This window comes from Pyrus communis, chromosome 3 (genome assembly GCF_041283825.1).
Source record: "Pyrus communis isolate YQ-2024b chromosome 3, ASM4128382v1, whole genome shotgun sequence".
Lineage (NCBI taxonomy): Eukaryota > Viridiplantae > Streptophyta > Magnoliopsida > Rosales > Rosaceae > Pyrus > Pyrus communis.
Window position 1 is genome coordinate 18,054,879 of NC_142567.1, and position 18,921 is coordinate 18,073,799.

An 18,921-nucleotide genomic window follows, 5' to 3' on the forward strand; every position below is an offset into this window, starting at 1 on the left:
AAAGAAAGAAAAAGAAAAATGATAGGAACTTGCATTAAAGAGAGTTTTTGCTTCGATTGTATGTTGCTTCGAGGTTTTTGGTTTAAACATATGCTAACTAACGAATTTGGACTTAGCTAAGATGTTCTACTTTGCATTCGAATTCAAAATATCATCACAATAAGAGTTAGTCAATTAGTACTTTGATTAATAACTAACACTATGTTTGAATGAGAAAAATAAACTTGGAATTTAGATAAAAGTCAGAATTTATAAATACAGGCATCAATTCCCTTATTTGGATTCATAAACATAGAAATTTAAAATTTCTGCATGGAAAAAGAACTTGGAATTTAGGACATCCAATTCCCAATTTTAAATTCCATGTAAATAGGTGTCATTTTCCAATTTCTATGATTGAAAGTTTAAAAATAACAAATTATATATTCAATTCCATTGTTCTTTTAGGTTAACCAAACAAGAAAATTCACAAATTATAGAAAATAAAATCCTGTCATTTCAATTTCCGTCATTTTAAAATTCCTTAATAATCTTAAATATCTTTATCCAAACATAGTGTAAATGGATTACAATACTTGATTAAGCATGAGACGCAATATATGTACTTCTCCATTGTGTAATTTATCTTTATATTTTTATGAGGGATGAGCGTTTGGTGATTAACCAAATACATTTTGAGGTAATCTCGTGTATTAAGAGAATGTTATCTTATATTATAGGGAGACTTTAGATGCAGTCCTTAGTTATGAATATTTTTTAATTAAAACCTTGTTGATTTTTAGTTTTTGATCAAGATCCCTAAAATTAATGTGATAATTTATTTCTATGTACGTTACTATATTTTTTAAATTAAAAATTAGAAATTTTAGTTGTTTATATAAATGAGATTTTAAATTAAAAAAACCATAATTTGTGGGATTAAAAATAGGAGAAATTAGGTTCTCATCCTTCCTTTTGCTACTCCATTGATTAAAATCCTATTCATTTTCAATTTTTTTTATCAAAATCCTTGGGTATTAATAACATCATTAATTATTTCAATAATAAAATATTTTTTTTTTCTAAATATATTCATTTAATGTTAAAAATGTTACAATTAGTATATTTATATTTATGACTAAATTTTTTATCATATATTTTTAGTTTTAGTTTGTACCCATTTTTAATTTGTAACTCTTTTTTAATTTGTACCCATATATTAATTTCTTTTTGTGCCCATATTTTTTAAAGTTTATTTGTATTTGTACCCATATATATTTTTTATTTGTACTTTTTATTTTGCTAAATGTACCCATGCTAATTATATGTACCCATTCTTAAATATACCAATTTGTTATATGTAAAATGTACAATTTTTTTATAATCCATTTTTAAACTTATATGGGTACATTCTTTTTTCTTTGATTTTAAAATGTATCCATGTCAAGTTTAATGGAAAAAATTTAATAATGTTATTAATCTTGGTTTTTTTTTTATTTTTTTATTTTATATAATTTTGAAGAATGTACTCATGTTTTAATATCAGAAAATTTAAATATAAATTTTTTTACTTACAAGTAAAATTACTGAACTCCGAAGTACATCAAATTTCAAGTAGGGTGGTAAGAATTGTCAACATCTTATCACAACATATCAGTCAGTCAATAAAACCCTTAGAACCCTATTAATAAGAAAAAGTTAGGATAGAGGCCATGCCAAGAAGAGTGGGGGTCCCTACTAACGGCTCAATATGTTGGGGACTGGTTGGAGTTTCCTTGCTGTATTTGGAACTTACACTCAAACATTTCTTAATAAAAGACCACATATTTATAATTGTACATACCGGCCCCCACACCTGCACCCCTTAAGCCACACCCCATGATGTTCGTGTCCTTCGCGGCTATTCCAATTAAAATCCTTGTGGTTTGGAGACTGTCACATTCACTAAAAACTTGAGGACAAGGATTGTTTGCCTTTTTATTTTTGATGTCTTTTCATGCCTTCTTGTTTTATATGATCACGGTTTAGCAACGTTAATATTTTATATTATTTTTTTATAGAGATAATAAAATAAAAATGAATAGTAATATAAAATGTTGACGTGGCTTAACCATGACCACACAAACATAAGGATACGGGAGGGCACCGAAAGTGGGAGGGCAGACAATCCTTGTCCAAAACTTGATAATGTTAATGTTGGTTGTCCATGCACCTCAATTTTTTTTTTTTTAATATATTTTTTTAGAAGATTTGATTACGAAATAGAGGTTCAAGGCTAAAACGGTAGAAAAAAAACTTTAAAAGACTTTAAAAAAAGACTTGAACTATTTGGACCTAACGAAAGATATGGCACAAGACGCAGTGATCTTTTAGGATTCATATTGCCGACTCCACTTAATAGTAAGGCTTTGTTGTTGAAAAAATTCAAGTCACATTTGGCCACAAGTTATGTTTATAAGTATTCGGGCAGTGGGAGCATGAATCTACAACCAAATAAACCATGTTCCTCAAGTGCCTAGCACAACCAATGAAATAAAAACAAAAACGAGATAGCTAGCTAGGGACGGGTTGGTTCACATGCGTACGTACAAATCATGTGGTGTGGGAATCATGTGATAAAAGAAAGGATTAGGATAATAGTACCAAAAATAACACATCTCCGTTTGTTTTCAATTTTTTTAAAAGAGCTTAAATAATTTGAATTATACTAGAGTCAATAGCTCTGTTGACTCTAGAAATTAGAAAACCAACTAAGCACATAAATACTTTCTTATGTGGTATTGCTAATGCGGGCATGTCAACTCCTTACCGAGCTTGGTCGGGCGAATGTAATGAATGTGGTGGTGCAGTGATGAAACGTGTTTCCTTACTTCTGCACCGAGCAACTACAACCGATGAAGACACACACTCAGCCTAGGGTTCTACGAACATGGAGACAAGGTTATGCCTTTGCCTATGACGTTCAATAATAGTTCGACTTTCCATGTGTCGAACACTAAGTAATCTAAGTAACACCTCACTTTGACGAGAAAACTAATGAAGTGACCTCGTTTGGCGAGAGAGTCAAGGACTCTTGCCCAACTAAGAGTTCTTGATTCTATGACTCCAGTGATATTCAACCGAACTGAGTATGGCACTAGTTTGTCAACCTATTGATGTTCAACATAACTGAATGTGTGCTGACAGAGGGGTTAGTGAAGCAATTATTGTTTTTCTCAGGATATGAGAAGGTTTCACATAGAGCGAAGGTTTCACGAAGAGCATTTGTTTGTGTGTTGTGTTGAAAGTCCCGTCTACGTGACCATGTCTGCCGAAGTAGAATCTCATTTGGACTGTGACTCTTCAACACGTACCTGGATATCCTTGACATTATCCCATTAGACCCCTTTCGTACCGAAACTCTATCTTTATCAAGTTGCGGCCTCTTTGACTTGAATTAGGACTTTGAACCTAGTCATCTTACGTATTAATTTACTTCTCATATGATCGATCACAGGTTTTAATTCTTGGAATGACTCGAATCTTATCAAAACTCATCCTTTTTTTTAGCAATTATAATTCATCCAAGACTCGACCGAGCAATACCTAAATCCAACCGTTTAGCAATACCAATTTCACTAGGACTCGGTTTGTTGGCATTCCATTTCTGGCTTAGAAATGTTACATGGACTAAATATTCATTATTGGATCGAGGCTCACATCCCTCATTTCTTGGTTTATTTCTTCTCGGCCCAAATCCCAGATTCCAAGCCCCAACACGCTCATACAAGGGTACACGATTTCTAGAAATCAATATATACCTTGTGCCGTGGGAATTAATGATACGATAAAATAAAGTTTTAGGATAAGGAAAAAGGGCAAATAACACTTTTCTGTTTTGATTTCAGTCTTTTTTCTGAAAGAAAGTAAATAATAATTTGAATTATATTACAGTCAATCACTCACAAGCATACACGATTTCTTCTGATCATAGTCTTGTTCGATAGTTTTCTGAAAAACTAAAAATGAAATAAAACGAAGAAGCTAGTTGGTAATTTACCTAATAAGTTGAGTTATATATATGAACAATGATTGTACTATTATTATTTTTTGAACAACTTATCAATTGTTTAAAAAATAAAACTGTGATATTCGCATTCTCCATTTGTATTCTTGTACAGCTGCATGCACTCTTGATTAGGAAGAATACAACAACATAAGGGAACATTTCATGTGCTTCAAATAATGAAGAAATTGCACATAGAACTAGGATAATACTTGGAAATCGGAAGGGCTCCTTCTGGCTTCTGAGCACGAGATGAGGAGAACCAATGTCTCTTTGAACTAATGGATTACATTTTTGTAAGGTTTTTTTTAGTCAAAATGATCCTTGAGATTTAAAATCAATAGAAGTGGTCCATGAGATTGTCTACCATTCATTATTTTGGTCATTCCGTTAAAAAACTCCGTTAAGTTGCGGGTATAACATATAACTTTGGTCATTGAGATTTGCGTAACACATAATTTTGGGCCATGAGATTTGCATAACACAAAACTTTGGTCCCTGAGATTGTTCACCATCCATCATTTTAGTCCTTCCATTAAAAAGCTCAGGGATCACTTAACAGAGTTTTTTAACGGAATGACCAAAATAATGGATGATAGACAATCTCAAGAACCACTTCTATTGATTTTAAATCTCAGGGACCAAATTTATGTGTTATGTTAATCTTAGGGACCATTTTGGCTAAAAAGCCTTTTTGTAATATATTATTGTTTTTCCTCAAGAATTTGTTAGTATGTCAAGGTTCTTTTGGTTCTGGTTAAAACTGAATTTTCTTCAAACTATTTAGAGCATCAGCCAATCGTTGTCCATGTGCGACTGATAGTAATATTATCCAATTAATTCAAAGAACCTTGTTGGACTGTGCAAGTGGTAAAGTTGGGACAATATCATTGTAATTAGTAGTGAACGCTAGTCCGACTTTGTAATCTTGGCACGATATTAAAGTGGAATTTTTTTTTCTTTTGTCGAAAATGATATTAAAGTGGATTAATTTCTCTTGACCTGACTAGACTTGACCACTATCAGTGGCGAAGCCACGTGAGAGCGAGGACTGGTGGCCGCCAGTCCTAACCGGAAAAACAAGACTGGAGCGTTGGTTTTGCCCTCCCCTCCCGAAAAACCCACTAGTTCTGTTGCTGCTGGTCTTTGTCTCCGGTGGTCTGTCTGGTTATGCTCTGCACGCAACAGAGACGACTTTTTTTTTTTTTTTTTTAACAACCATGCCAAAACGACGTCATTTTGGTCCTGGTAAAAAAAATTAAAAAAAAAAAAAGAAAAAAAAAATGAAACGGTGCCGTTTTGATAAGTTAGAAGAAGGAAAAAAAAAATTATATGGGGGGGGGACCACATGTCCCCCATTCATTCAATATCTCAGTTTCCTCTCTCCGTGTCATTTGTCCCTTTTCATCCTCCAATCAGAGCAACAAAGTGCAGCCGCTACTCCCCCCTTTGAAGCAGAAAACGAAACGGAACCAGTCAGCACTCAACATAGCAGCACCGCTTGGCATCAATCCAATCAGCACTCAGCAGCACCGCCAGGGCCCAGCTTCCAACCATCAAACCCACTATTTAGGTAAATTTTTTAATTCCTAAATTTATAATCCCTAACCCTAATTAAGTATTTAAAATGAATTTTGTTTAATTGGTATAGAATCATATAGTAAAGCACTCAATGCACTAATATGGTTATTGGTTATTGATTATTGATATGAAATTATGAAATTATTTTTTAGGGTAAAAATTAAAATTTGAATTCTCAATTATTGATTAATTAATTGAATTATTACATAATGCATTATGTATACAATTATTCATATGATTAGTTGAATTGAATTTTTATTTATCGAATAATTTGTATGCTTATTGGTATTGATTAATTGAATTGTTGGTTGGATTAATTATTATGCATACTATAGTATAGTCTACTCTAGGATTAAGAGTCTAAGATTTTTTTTTTCTTTCCATTTTACAGTTACGTAATAGAACGATACTATAAAAAACAATGCTTAAATCCTCCTTCAAACATTTCGGGTAGTCCTTCTCATTCAAATATTCCGAGTAGTCCTCCTCCTACTTCAAATATTCCAATAAGTCCTCATTCGAATATTCCTAGTAGGTCACAACAAAGTGAGGCCACTGAGTTGGATGAAATATTGGCTAATCTTCTTGCAGACCCTGGACGTAGACGTTGAATGCTTGATTATCCACCTAATTATCGTGAAGCAATTCGTAAACATTATCTTCAAAATGATCATTGTCAACCTAAAGACCACATCATGCCAAGAAAAGTTAGTGACAAAAGATGTTTCATTATCAGTTGGTTTGATAAGTTTAAGTGGTTGGAGTATAGTATATCAAAAAATGCTGCATTTTGCCGTTATTGCTATATTTTCAAATGTGATTTTGATCAAATGGGTAGCACTGGAAGTGATGTCTTCACTGAGAAAGGGTTTACAAATTGGAAGAAAGGACCCCAAAATCTTCGAGTCCATAAAGAAGGTGTTGGAAGTCTTCATTATAAAGCTGTATGAGCTAGAGATTTGATGGCACAAAAAGAAACATTTGTGAGTAAGCAAACCGATGAAGCTCGCACTAATTATCATACTTTATTGAATGCCTCACTTGAGTGTACAAGATGGTTGTTGGGACAAAGTTTGCCTTTTTGTGGCATGCCGAATCGTTTAAATCAAGCAATAGAGGTAATTATTTGGAGCTTATACAATTTCTTTCCAAGCATAATAAGCAAGTTAGGAAAGTTGTGTTTGAGAATGCTCCCAAGAATCTTAAGTATACTTCTTCCGATATTCAAAATGATCTTGTCCATGCTTGTGCCATTGAAACTATAGATGCAATCACTAAAGATATGGAAGGTGCATTTTTTTTCTCTTTTGGTTAATGGATCAGGTGATTCTTCAACTAAACAGCAAATGACGGTGGTATTGCGTTATGTGAACAAAAAAGGAGAAGCAATTGAAAAGTTTTTGGGTGTGCAACATGTCACCTATACAACTAGTAGCTCGCATGAAGAGGCTATCGAGAGATTCTTTGCTACAACAAATTTGAGTATGTCCAACTAGTAATATGAAATGTGAGCTAAATGGCCTTAAAACAAAGATTTTGAACAAGTATCTTCAAGCATTTCATGTTCATTGTTTTGCACACCAACTTCAACTAGCTTTTGTAGCCGTTGCAAAGGGAATTGAGGGTGTCACCATTTTCTTCAACAATGCTAGTATCTTAATCAATACTATTGGATCATTGTGTAAGCGTCGTGATGCATTTAGAGAGAAACAACTAGAACAAATTAAGAAAGATATTGGTGATCTTGAAACGGGTAGAGGGTTAAATCAAGAAAGTAGTCTCATGCGTCCTTGTGATACACATTGGAACTCACATTATGGTACTATAGTGAGTATTATTGTCATGTTTGAAGCTGTGGTGGAGGTGCTTGAATAGATTAAAGATGATACCAACCAAGACAATTTTGGAGAAGCAAGTAAGTTATTCCATGACATACAAACTTTTGATTTTGTGTTTCACCTTTTTTCGATGAGACTCATATTGGGAATTACAAATGAGTTATCATAAGCATTACAAAAGAAAGATCAAGATATTCTGAATGCGATGGCGTTAGTGGAAGTATGCAAGCAAAGACTACACTTCTTGAGAGATGATGATTTTGGGGACTTGCTTGATGATGTACAAAAGTTTTGTGAAGAGCATGATATTGTTATTCCTAACATGGAGGATTTGCATTTTGTACCCGGAAAATCAAGGCGTAAAGCTCAAAGGCTCACAAACTTCCATTACTATTGTGTGGACCTTTATTTTCAAGTCCTTGATACACAATTAAATGAATGGAATGATCGCTTCGATAAGGTCAACACCGAATTGCTTCTTTGTATGGCATGCTTGAGTCTGCTGAATAATTTTGCATCTTTTGACAAAGTAAAAATTGTTTGTCTAGCCCAACTTTATTCTCAAGATTTTGATCGTATGAATATCATAAATCTTCAAATTCAACTTGACAATTACATTCACGATATGAAGATGCATAGTGAGTTTTCATCATTAAGAGGAATTGGTAATCTTGCAAAAGAGTTAGTGAAGACCGGAAGGTGTGCAAGTTATATGTTAGTGTATAAGCTTCTTACATTGGTTTTGGTGTTACCGGTTGCAACCGCTTCGGTGGAGAGAGCTTTTTCTGCTATGAAGATTGTGAAAACACCATTGCGTAGCAAAATGGGAGATCAATGGTTGAGTGATAGCATGCTTGTTTACATTGAGATAGATGTATTTGCTTTTATTGATAATGAGCCTATTATGCGACGTTTTCATGATATGAAACCTCGCCGGCAACAATTGTAATTTGTTTGTATTGATAAATTATGTAAGACATTACTATATAAAAGGATTTGGTTGTTGCTATTCTTTTGAACCTTGCAATCTTTTAACTTTGCCCCTCCCCCCGTCAATTCCTGGCTTCGCCACTAACCACTATAATTGTGAACAAGATCCTTACCCGACCATTGCTATTGTGAGCAAGACCTCAACTTGATCTTGGTCTAAATTAGAAATCTTGATATGCTTAACTACAGTTAAATGTTTGTTATGTTTTAATTGTCATTAACAAAACCATGGATATATATTTGTTAGGAAGTCAAAGTTTGTATGATTGTGACTTGTTCTCTTTCAATAAAAGGAATTTTAACGAAAAATTACTGGTACTGTTCACTTTTTATTTAAAAAAAAAAAAACCTCATTTTTACACTAAAAAGTCAATCCTGGTACTATTTACTTTACCCTTTATTTTATCCTTATCGTTAAAACTCAAAGTTTTTAAGTTTTTTTCATTAGTTTTCCTTTCAATTAAAAGTGATTTACCTTTGCAATCTTAGCAGATCACCAGACGAATCCATTCACTGTATTCACAAAATTGCAGCAGAGATATGAAATAGCATAGCATCCTGTTTACAACCAGATGGCGACAAACTTATACATTTAATGGACAGAGAGAAACCCCAATCTAATTCCCATGAGTCAGCTGACTCTGTGTGAACAGTTTGAAAGTAGGGGGAAGGTAGGTGATAACTGTCAGAACGCAATGATATTGTTGGACCTTCGAACCACTAATTAATTGGGGCGGAGAGAGGTTAAGTTATTAAAGAATAAATTATAGGTTTAATTGTATTAATACTCTCTAAATTTTATCCCCAATTAGTTTTAAGGAAAATTAATGGAAATAACTTGAAAATTTTGAATCATAAAGACAAAAAGATGTTGTAAGTGAATAGTACTAGGAGTGATTTTTTAGAGTAAAAATGTCATTTTCGTTAAAAGTGAACAGTACCAGAAGTGTTTCGTTAAAACTCCCTTAATTTTAGTGAATAAGCTCTCGTATTAGTTTCTTTAGTTCTCGAACATTATGTTGTACCATTCCTCCTTTTTACTAACACCGTTTATTTTTTTATTAAACTTAGGAGTATATTACGAACTTCATCCCACATCACTAAAAATGATTTTAACAATGAAAAATGACAGAGACAAAAGAACCTAAAAAAATCAGATTTTTTTTGTGTGTAAGAAAATTGAATACATAGGAATTTTCTTTTTAGTTTATTATGTGATTTATTAGTTGTTTAAATCCAGTCACAGTTCAATTGATCTCCTATCAACTTTGAAATCGCATTGCCTAATCTTTACAAGTTGATAAAGTTCAACCATTTTCATTTTGTACTTTTATAGTTCAAATTTCATTTTGTTTTATGTTTTAGATATCAGTTTATAAATTTTTATTTGTTTTTTTTTAGCTTATCTATTATTATTATTTTTTTAATTTTAAGTTGAAATCCTAATTTAACCTTGGATTTAAGGAAAGAGAGATGGCGTTAGTGAAATGTACCAATAATGCAGCATATAGTTAGCTCGAGGACTAAGGAATCTAATATGAGAGTTTAAGGACTACAATTAAACTAGGGGTACAGTTCAGAGTCTATGTTGGTGGGAATGATTTGCAAGTTGAAACCAAATGGAATAACCTGCACTTAAAAATCTATCTATGTGCTTGTCTGACTAGTCAGCAACACCAGTCAACTAAGATCAAATATATTAGTTAAACAATAGTGGAAGCAATCTATTTCAATACTTGAGTTACTGAAAAGTTCCTAGTTAATTAAGATCCAGTTTAGTAGATTCAAACACTAATTAACTTAGTTGTATGGACAGGTCATGATGATCACATCTCATATACAAATACTGAGATATAAAAGCTAAGAAAAGCAATAATCAACAAATGATGTTTTTGGCGTGAAAAACCCACATCTGGATTAAAAAACTGGGGACTCTCCACTAAGTCCAATCCATTAGTGTAAGCAAGATTCATACAAAGTATCCACACATGCTCAATTCCTAAATCCCTAATCTACGGAATAGCTTATACCTTTGTGCAACATTGCCTTACACAAGATGGACTTCTTCAGTATTCACAAAGTGGCTGCTTCTCCTGAGCTCATCACCAAGTGGCACCGAGAACCAACATGATTAATGCAAATGATATGAAATCTAGATTTAAATATCAGTCGGTTTCTTTAGTCAAACATTTGAAGGAAGAAACTGAAAATAATCCAAAACTTGATCTATATGAGAAATTTAACTCTAAATGCTAGATCAAGAACACAACACAAAACAAGTGAATCAATGCAACCTAGATACACAATGATCTTGGGGTTTTAATGCATAGAAATGGTTTTGTGGCTAGGCAACTAAATGAGGAAGCAATAAGCTCAAACTCTCTCTTTGACGAATGTAAAATGTTCTCACCAAAGAAGCAAGGAAGGCAGCTAGGGTTTTATCATAGGAGCTACCAGATTTTCTGTCCAACCAAGGACAAAAGACACTTGTCAATGCAGAGCACGATCTGAGCAAATCTAAGGCTTAGATTTCAACCTGGGAAAAAGCTGTCAAAAAGCCTATGTGGGCAGACTCAAAAAACGTGTCCAGACAGTTGGACAATAGTGACAAATGTCTGACTAGATAGCATGACTAGAAAAAATGAACTCAGGTTTATGCATGGAATAAATATGAATGATCAACCTTTTGTGATGATGAATTGTCTTCGACCAATGCCTTTGGACACAATATCCAACAAGATGAACTCATACTAGAGTTGTAAAACAAAAGACAATCTAAGAGCATGTGTGGTATCATTTACAACTTTTGACAAGGAAAGCCAAATAACTAAAACTAGACTTCACACAAGTCTCAAGGGACCAAACCCAAGTTAGTAAGGAATAGGCTAAAAAATGTTGGACGTAGAGAATCATAAATCCGTCTTTTCGCGTTATAGCAAAGGCATATAGGAGAGATTTGCAAATCACTACATGGAAGAAAACATATACAAATCCTTGTACATGTCCTTGTAATGCTCATGAAGGACATTTCTAATCACCTTTATCTAATATATTATAAAACATTCCTTACTAACTTGGTCTCAATCCCTTGAATTTTTTAAATCACTCACCCAAACATAACCTGGAGGGCATTTTTCACATTTCTAATATCCTCCAGCTAACATTTTGTAATCCACTTCTTAATAACCTGGTCTCAAATATTCGTACAACTTGAAAATCTCTTCTTACCCAATCTTCCGTAAGGGAACATGGAGACATATCTCCGTGATAGTCAAGACTTCATCTTCATTTATGGAGGTGCCAAAAGTCTCCAAAATTCAACAATAAACCTACCCACAGCATGTAACCACTTAATTAGACGTTCCTTCTTTCCCGACTCTTCATGGCAATTAATTGTTTCATCTAAAACTTGTACAAATTGTTTAGTTCGGCTATAAACCTTGTACATCAAAATAGAAACCTATTTGTGAATGAATAATGCTAGGAAGATCACATTAGTGTACTATATGATGTGGCAAGCGATTAGTATAATCAACATCCAATCAGAAAAACTCATTAATTAACGTGTCGTGTGTTGAAGTTTTTGAGTAGAGATATCATTCTAACTCATTGTCTCACATTAGCCACCACCAAAAGATTCCTTCACTTTATAAGACTTTGTACCTCTTATAAAGTGATTGAAGTGATAGACCATAGTAAACAAAATTGGGCTCAACCTTGAGTTTGGGCTTTGGGATGTGATAATTATTTAATACTAATTATATATTTAATATATAATTAATTATTAAAAGATGAGCTCTAATAATTAAATTCAATAATTAGTTTTTTTCTAAATTTATTTAATTAATCTTTTTATTTTTCAAGCTTTTGAGAACGTATGAAAAAGTTTGAGGAAAAGATGGAGCCACACACCCTTTGTGTTGAACAGTTGCCTCCCAAAAACATGCCTGTTGTGAACATGCATATGATTATTATAAATACATGCATCTGCATATCATTCAACTCACTGAAAATCATCTATCCTTACATACAAAACATATTGAGAATACCACAAAGGTATTCGCCAGAAGTCTAGTTTTACAGTGTTGGAATCTTGACTTAGATTGTTAAATCATAGTGAAGCAGACGCCCATCAAATTACAAGCACAGTGGCATACCCCGACCTGAGTCGAGGCATGCTGGCCATCATGTGAGGGTGACGTAGCCTAGTGCGCAACATAAGTGATAGTAACAAGAATGTGTGAATAAATAAATAAAAAAACAAACCTAAACTTATTTAAACTAGAGATAATATATATAAGTGTGTGGAAGTGACCAAAATCCAAATACAAGTATTCAGAGCATAGACAATCCAACAGTGCAGCCAAACTAAACAAGTACTAATTATACAAACAGGGAGAAGATCCTTACATTTATTTATGGAAACGTCAGAACTGCCAGATAGTCCTCGTGAGCCACAGATACGAACAGCTACTTAGGACCTGAAGGGGCGCAAAACAGAAGGGTGAGTGGGCAAAAACAAAGCTTTTGAAAATATAGTTATCTTTCTGAACATAATAACCCCTCACTATAAAACCTGTATAGTTCCCAGAAAATAATACTACGTATATATGTAAAACAATGCACAAGGGCAATGAAAACCAACATATGCCATGTCATAACGTTTCAGCACTAAAACATGTAAGCTAGGTGTAGAATCAATATAAAATAACATGCCAATCGGAGTCACCTAACGTGAGCTGTACGACTGGACATATAGCTCATCAACCTAGGCCAGCACATGAGTCGGAGTCACCTAATGTGACCTGTACGACAAGGCTGGGTGTAAATATGTATGCTTAAGTGCTATGATCATGTGAAGGTTGTGCGATAAATCACGGGTCACCTACGATTCGGAACCGCCTATTGTGGTCTGTACGACAGACTCACACTAGACTTGGATCCAAGGTGAGCGTGTAGTACGGGAGGTGAACAATCACTTGAAGGACTATGCCCTGGCCCGGGGCAGGAACACTAACACCGGGGTGCAACAATGATGAGCTCTAAAGGAATTTATGCATACCAATGTAAGGCAACCAACTCAACCATATACTAACTCTCATGGAGCTTACTTGGGCCTCCGTAGCATCATTCAATGTAATTGAATTCATAACAATGCAATGTGTATAAATACCACGCATACTCGACATGGCATTCAAGGCATAATTCATTTTAAAACGTTTTATGGAAACTGTAAAGCATATACGTGTGTGTGTGTGTGTGTGTGTGTGTGTGTGTGTGTAGAAAACAAATGCCCACTCATTGATAAGTAGCAGGATCGTAGCCCCCTAATCTGGCTTGTCCACACTCGTCCTCGGGGTATGTCTCACCTATTTGCAATACAATTATTTTTACATTAATTAATTAGCACTTACACAAAATCTAGGATTAACTTCTCATAGTTTGCTCAAATGAAAGGTTTGAAGATATGAACGTGATCTACTCAACGATAAAAACCCATATAAATTTTCAGAAAGATTTTTGGACACTGGACGCGCCTTCACACGCAGGCACATGCACGGCACACTGACGGAAACCCTAATGGCGTTAGGAATATTCTGTTAAAATAGACAAAATATTCCGTTGAATGGTAATGGCGTTACCTAACGCCATTAGAATATTCCATTAAAGTTAACGGAATATACCTTCTTCTTCTTCGGTTACTCGCCAGTAGCCAACCACCGTCTGCACTCACCGGTTTCCAGAAAATTTTCAAAATCTTATATCTACTTCAATTGTTAACCAAATTCCATGAAATTTATATGGATTTGAAGGTCTTGAAGAGTAGAACACGTTTGTACCTATTAGTAGTCCAAAATCCAACGAAAAACTATCAGAAAATTACTTCGAAAATCCGGCCAACTCTGCACCTTCTCGAACTTGCCCATTCCGACGTCCACTCCACTCCAAAACTACTCTAAAGTGTTAGGGAAGTTGAGTGGATACCTTTCCAAGTCCTAAAACTCCTTAACCTCACCAGAATCGCGTCGAAGTAAACTTGGCTCCTCGCCAGAGCTGCTGGTTTTCGAGTTCCTGATGTCTGTTCGGTGATCAAATGGTATCACTAGGATCGGGAGGCCACGGGGCACACAATGATGTAAAGCCCACGTTCAATTTGTGAGGTTTTGATTGGTTTGGGTGTGGGTGTGTCATGGTGCAATGGAAGAAGAAGGGAGAAGAGTCGAGAAGGAGAGAGAAGGAGAATGTATGTGTGTGTGCATATGTGATTGGGCAAAAGAGAAAGAGAAGGCCAATTTTAATTGGTCCAAAAACAATAGGGCCACATATCTGATTGGGCTCAAGAACATGGGAACTAAAATAATTGGGTAAGGGATGCACATAAGGGTCAACATCCAAGGAAAAATACAATGATATTTACCTATTTACGTATTCAAATAATCGTAACTTTTTCGTTACGACTCCGATTCGGGCCTAACTCACGTCAACGCATTCGTGACGTTGAGTACGATTTAATTACGATGACAAAAATAATAGTTTAAAACTACTTATGTACATCCACATCACTAAGACAACGAGGGCATATTCGTCACTTTACACACTCGGGGAGAAAATTATATAATAAATTGGGACGGGTCACCACACACAGAGTAGGACAAAATTCTGTTTCAAGGACATGGTAGTACACAAGTGTGAAGATCTGTATTTAAAAAAAAAAATACTTATATGATAATTATGTGTTAAATATTATGATTAATTTCATCGAGCTTTGGATTATAATTTATCAAACTATTTCAGTTGATTAATTAGTTTATATGATTTTATGAATGGCTTTTTGGACCAATTAGTCTAGTTTCCAGCCTATTCTTCACTTTTTAATTATTATTTATATTACGACATGGACTACATATTATGTGAACATAGCCCGGTTTCATTACTTTAGTTATCGGCCTTCACCGAGAGGTCTGCTTCCAAATTCTTCTTTCTTCTGATCTATTTCTTCTCTCATCTTCCATACCGACTAAATATTGTATAGTATATTATTAAGTATCTTCTTTTGGTCGGTGTAATAGTACAGGGTTAGGATTGGGATGTTGAGTGACTTGCCGCCTCTTCTTGCTATAAATATCTAGGTGTCTCTGCAGCTCTATTTCCTCTTTCGAAGGATGAAAACTGAGAGAAAGTTGGTGCTTTGTGGTCTAGTCTTCTTGCTATAAATAACTAGGTATCTCTGCAGCTCTGTTTCCTCTTTCGAAGGATGAAAACTGAGAGAAAGTTGGTGCTTTGTGGTCTTTGGCGAGAGAGAGAGAGAGAGAGAGAGAGAGAGAGAGAGAGACCAGACAATAGTCCTCCAACCTACTTTACCTGTATCTCGCTATTTATGGAAGCTTATCACAGTTGTGGTTTCTTGTGTTATTATCTTGAAGCAATGCTTTGGAATTCAGGAGGGGAAATAAGGCAGACCTTTACATAAATTGATTCTATTAAATTTCGTAAAACACTATATTCGTTTTGGTTGTTTAATGTGATTGGATGTTATTTGGCTAATTGCTTCAGTTGAGTGTTTACTTGTTATTGGTTATGGAATTATTGTTGGAATGCTATTCGTTGAGAATATGCTGTGATACGAAAGATGAAATGATATTATTTGTGCATCATTCATGTTGATGTGGTTGGAATTTCAGTATTCATATTGGAAGTATGGAAATGAGGGTAGTTGGAAAGGATCTTTTGTGCAGTTGAATCTATTCATTGTGAAACCAGTTCCAAGCGAGCCCAATGTGCATAATAGAATAGGATATCGACGGAAAATTGTTGATGTGGGTGATTTGGGTTGGAGATCAATGAATTAGATAAGATGACTAGTAAAAGGGGTTTATGAACTTGGGATATCATATGGGAGTTAGTTTCTATAATAGAACATTCGAACCACCTCTGCAGGGGTAAAATGCATGGTATGGGATGTGCAGGTCCGCATGTTTTATTATATAAATTAACGGGGGTAATTGAAGAGGTTGCATTGCATTCATGCATTATTAGCAATGATGATTTGATATTTGGCTATATGATTTCATGACACTTAATTTAGTATTGTCAATTACTGTGATAAGGTTATGTCCTTACTGAGCTGTTGAAGCTCACCCCTCTATTGTTATGCAGGTTTAAGAACTAAACAGTCAAAAAGGGTAGACGGGATGAGATCAGATTAAGTGTGAGGATAGAATTTATTATTTATTTATTTTAGTCTTGTAAAGAATTATCGATTTCTTCTTATAAGAGGAATTTCATATTTTTTGACACACCTCGACCGAAATCGAGGCATGCTGGTCGTCACGTGCGGGTGACGTAGCCATAAGTGCAGTGCGGAAGTGACAGCGATATGAAAATGTGAGTAATTAAAAACCAAAACTAACTAATTTACACTAAGATAACCATAAAAGGATGCAGAGATGTTTAAAGTAGTAACACAAGTACTCAGAGCGTAGGTAACCTAAATGCAGTCCAGCAGGCTAAATATTAATTATACAAGACAAGAGAGAAATTCCTACATTAGTTGAAGTCTGTTAGAACCGCTGTAGAGTCCTCGTAAGCCACCAACATGAACGTCTAACTAGAACCTAGAGGGTCGCAAAACAAAAAACGTGAGTGGGCAAAAACAAAGCTTTTTAAAACCATTTCTCTTTCCAAAAATAATAACCCTTCACCGTAAAACTCGTATAATTTCCCAGAAAATAATAATACGTACGTATATAAAAATCATGCTTGAGCGCAATGAAAACCAAAGTATATGCCATGCCAAGTATCTCAGTAACAAATATGTAAGCCAGGTGATTTGAATCAATATAAAATGATATGACAGCCGGAGTCACCTAACGTGACCTGTACGGCTGAACCTTTAGCTCATAAACCAATTCCTGCACACGAGTCGGAACCACCTATTATGGTCTGTACGACATGGCTGGGTGTAAATAAGTACGGTCAAGTGCTACGATCATGTGAAAGCTGTGCGAATAATCGTGGGTCACTTATGAGTCGGAACCACCTAATGTGGTTTGTACGACAAGGCTGTGCACCAAACTTGGATCCAAGGTGAGAGTGCAGTGCGGGAGGTGAACATCACGTGAAGCACTGTGCCCTGGCCACGGGCGGGAGCACTAACGCTGGGGTGTAAGACAATGAGCTCTAAATGCATCTACACATAATCATAAACAATGCAACCACTATCATCACAAAGTACTCACCTGAAATTTACCTGGCCTTCGCAGTGTCATACAATGTTATGCATACACATGCTAATGCATATAATAAAATGGAGTGCAAGCATGACATGGCATTTAGAAGAATACGCTCATTTGAAACAGGATATGGGAAAATGTAAAGCATATATATATATATATGTATATATAGAAAACCAAAAGCCCACTCACTGGTATGTAGCAGGGTCGTAACCCCCAAGCCTTGCTTGGCTACACTCGTCCTCCAGAAACGTCTCACCTATATGTGAAATAACTAATTTAACGTTGATTTTAAGCACATAACCAAACCGTATAGTAACTTCTCATACGTTACTCAATTGGGGTGTTTGAATATACCATCGTGACCTACTCAACACCACGAGCATCCTCATACTTTTAGAAAAATTTGCTGATGTCCCACACGCCCTCACTCGCCGGCCAAAGCACGGCCACACGCGCCAGCCACTCGCAGGCACGTGCCTGGCAATCCCTAACGGCGTTAGGGAATATTCCGTTTAAAAACTAACAGAGTTACCTAACACCGTTAGTATATTCCATCAAGGTTGACGAAATATTCCTTGTCTTTTCCGGTGACTAGCCGAAAACCACCGTCGGCCGCCACCTGCAACACCGAATTCTGGAAATTTTTCTAAAGCTTATAACTACTTCATTTCTCAACCAAAATTCACGAATTTTATATGGATTTGAAGCTCTCAACAAGGAGAACATCATCTTACCTATTTGAAGTCCTTAAACCGACGGAAAACAGTCGGAAAAACTCTTGGAAAATCTGACTAAACTGGAGCTTCTCAAAAACACTTACTCTGACGTCAACTTTGTCCAAAATCCCTTCTAAGGTTCCTATAAAGTTGTTTAGGAGCTTCCCTGAGCCTTAAAACCTTGGAAAAAGGCCTTGATCACGGCGGTGCAACAACCACTTAGTTGGAGTTTGAGAGTTCGTTGGTTCCCGTGATCCGTTCCACGACCAAAAGGTATCACTTAACTCGTGACGTTATGAGGAATACGATGGTGGACTTCAAAAATTCAATCTGTCACGTTTGGTTAGGGTTATCGGTGATGGTGTCTTGGTTGTACGAACGAGAGAGAATTTAAGACGGAAAGAGAGGGTGAGGTTGTACGTGTGTGTGTGTGGGTTACGGGATTGGGTAACAGAATAAAATAATATGATTTGATTAGGCCCAAAAGAATAAGAGCCCATATAATTAGTCCAAAATTTTCCCGTTTACGCACCTAA

The 18,921-nt window shown here is 35.3% G+C and overlaps 1 pseudogene; it reads left to right on the forward strand.

Annotated features, from left to right (window-relative positions):
• Nucleotides 1-6,567: 6,567 nt before the first annotated feature.
• LOC137714382 (uncharacterized) lies at nt 6,568-8,468 on the forward strand (annotated as a pseudogene).
• Nucleotides 8,469-18,921: the final 10,453 nt, after the last annotated feature.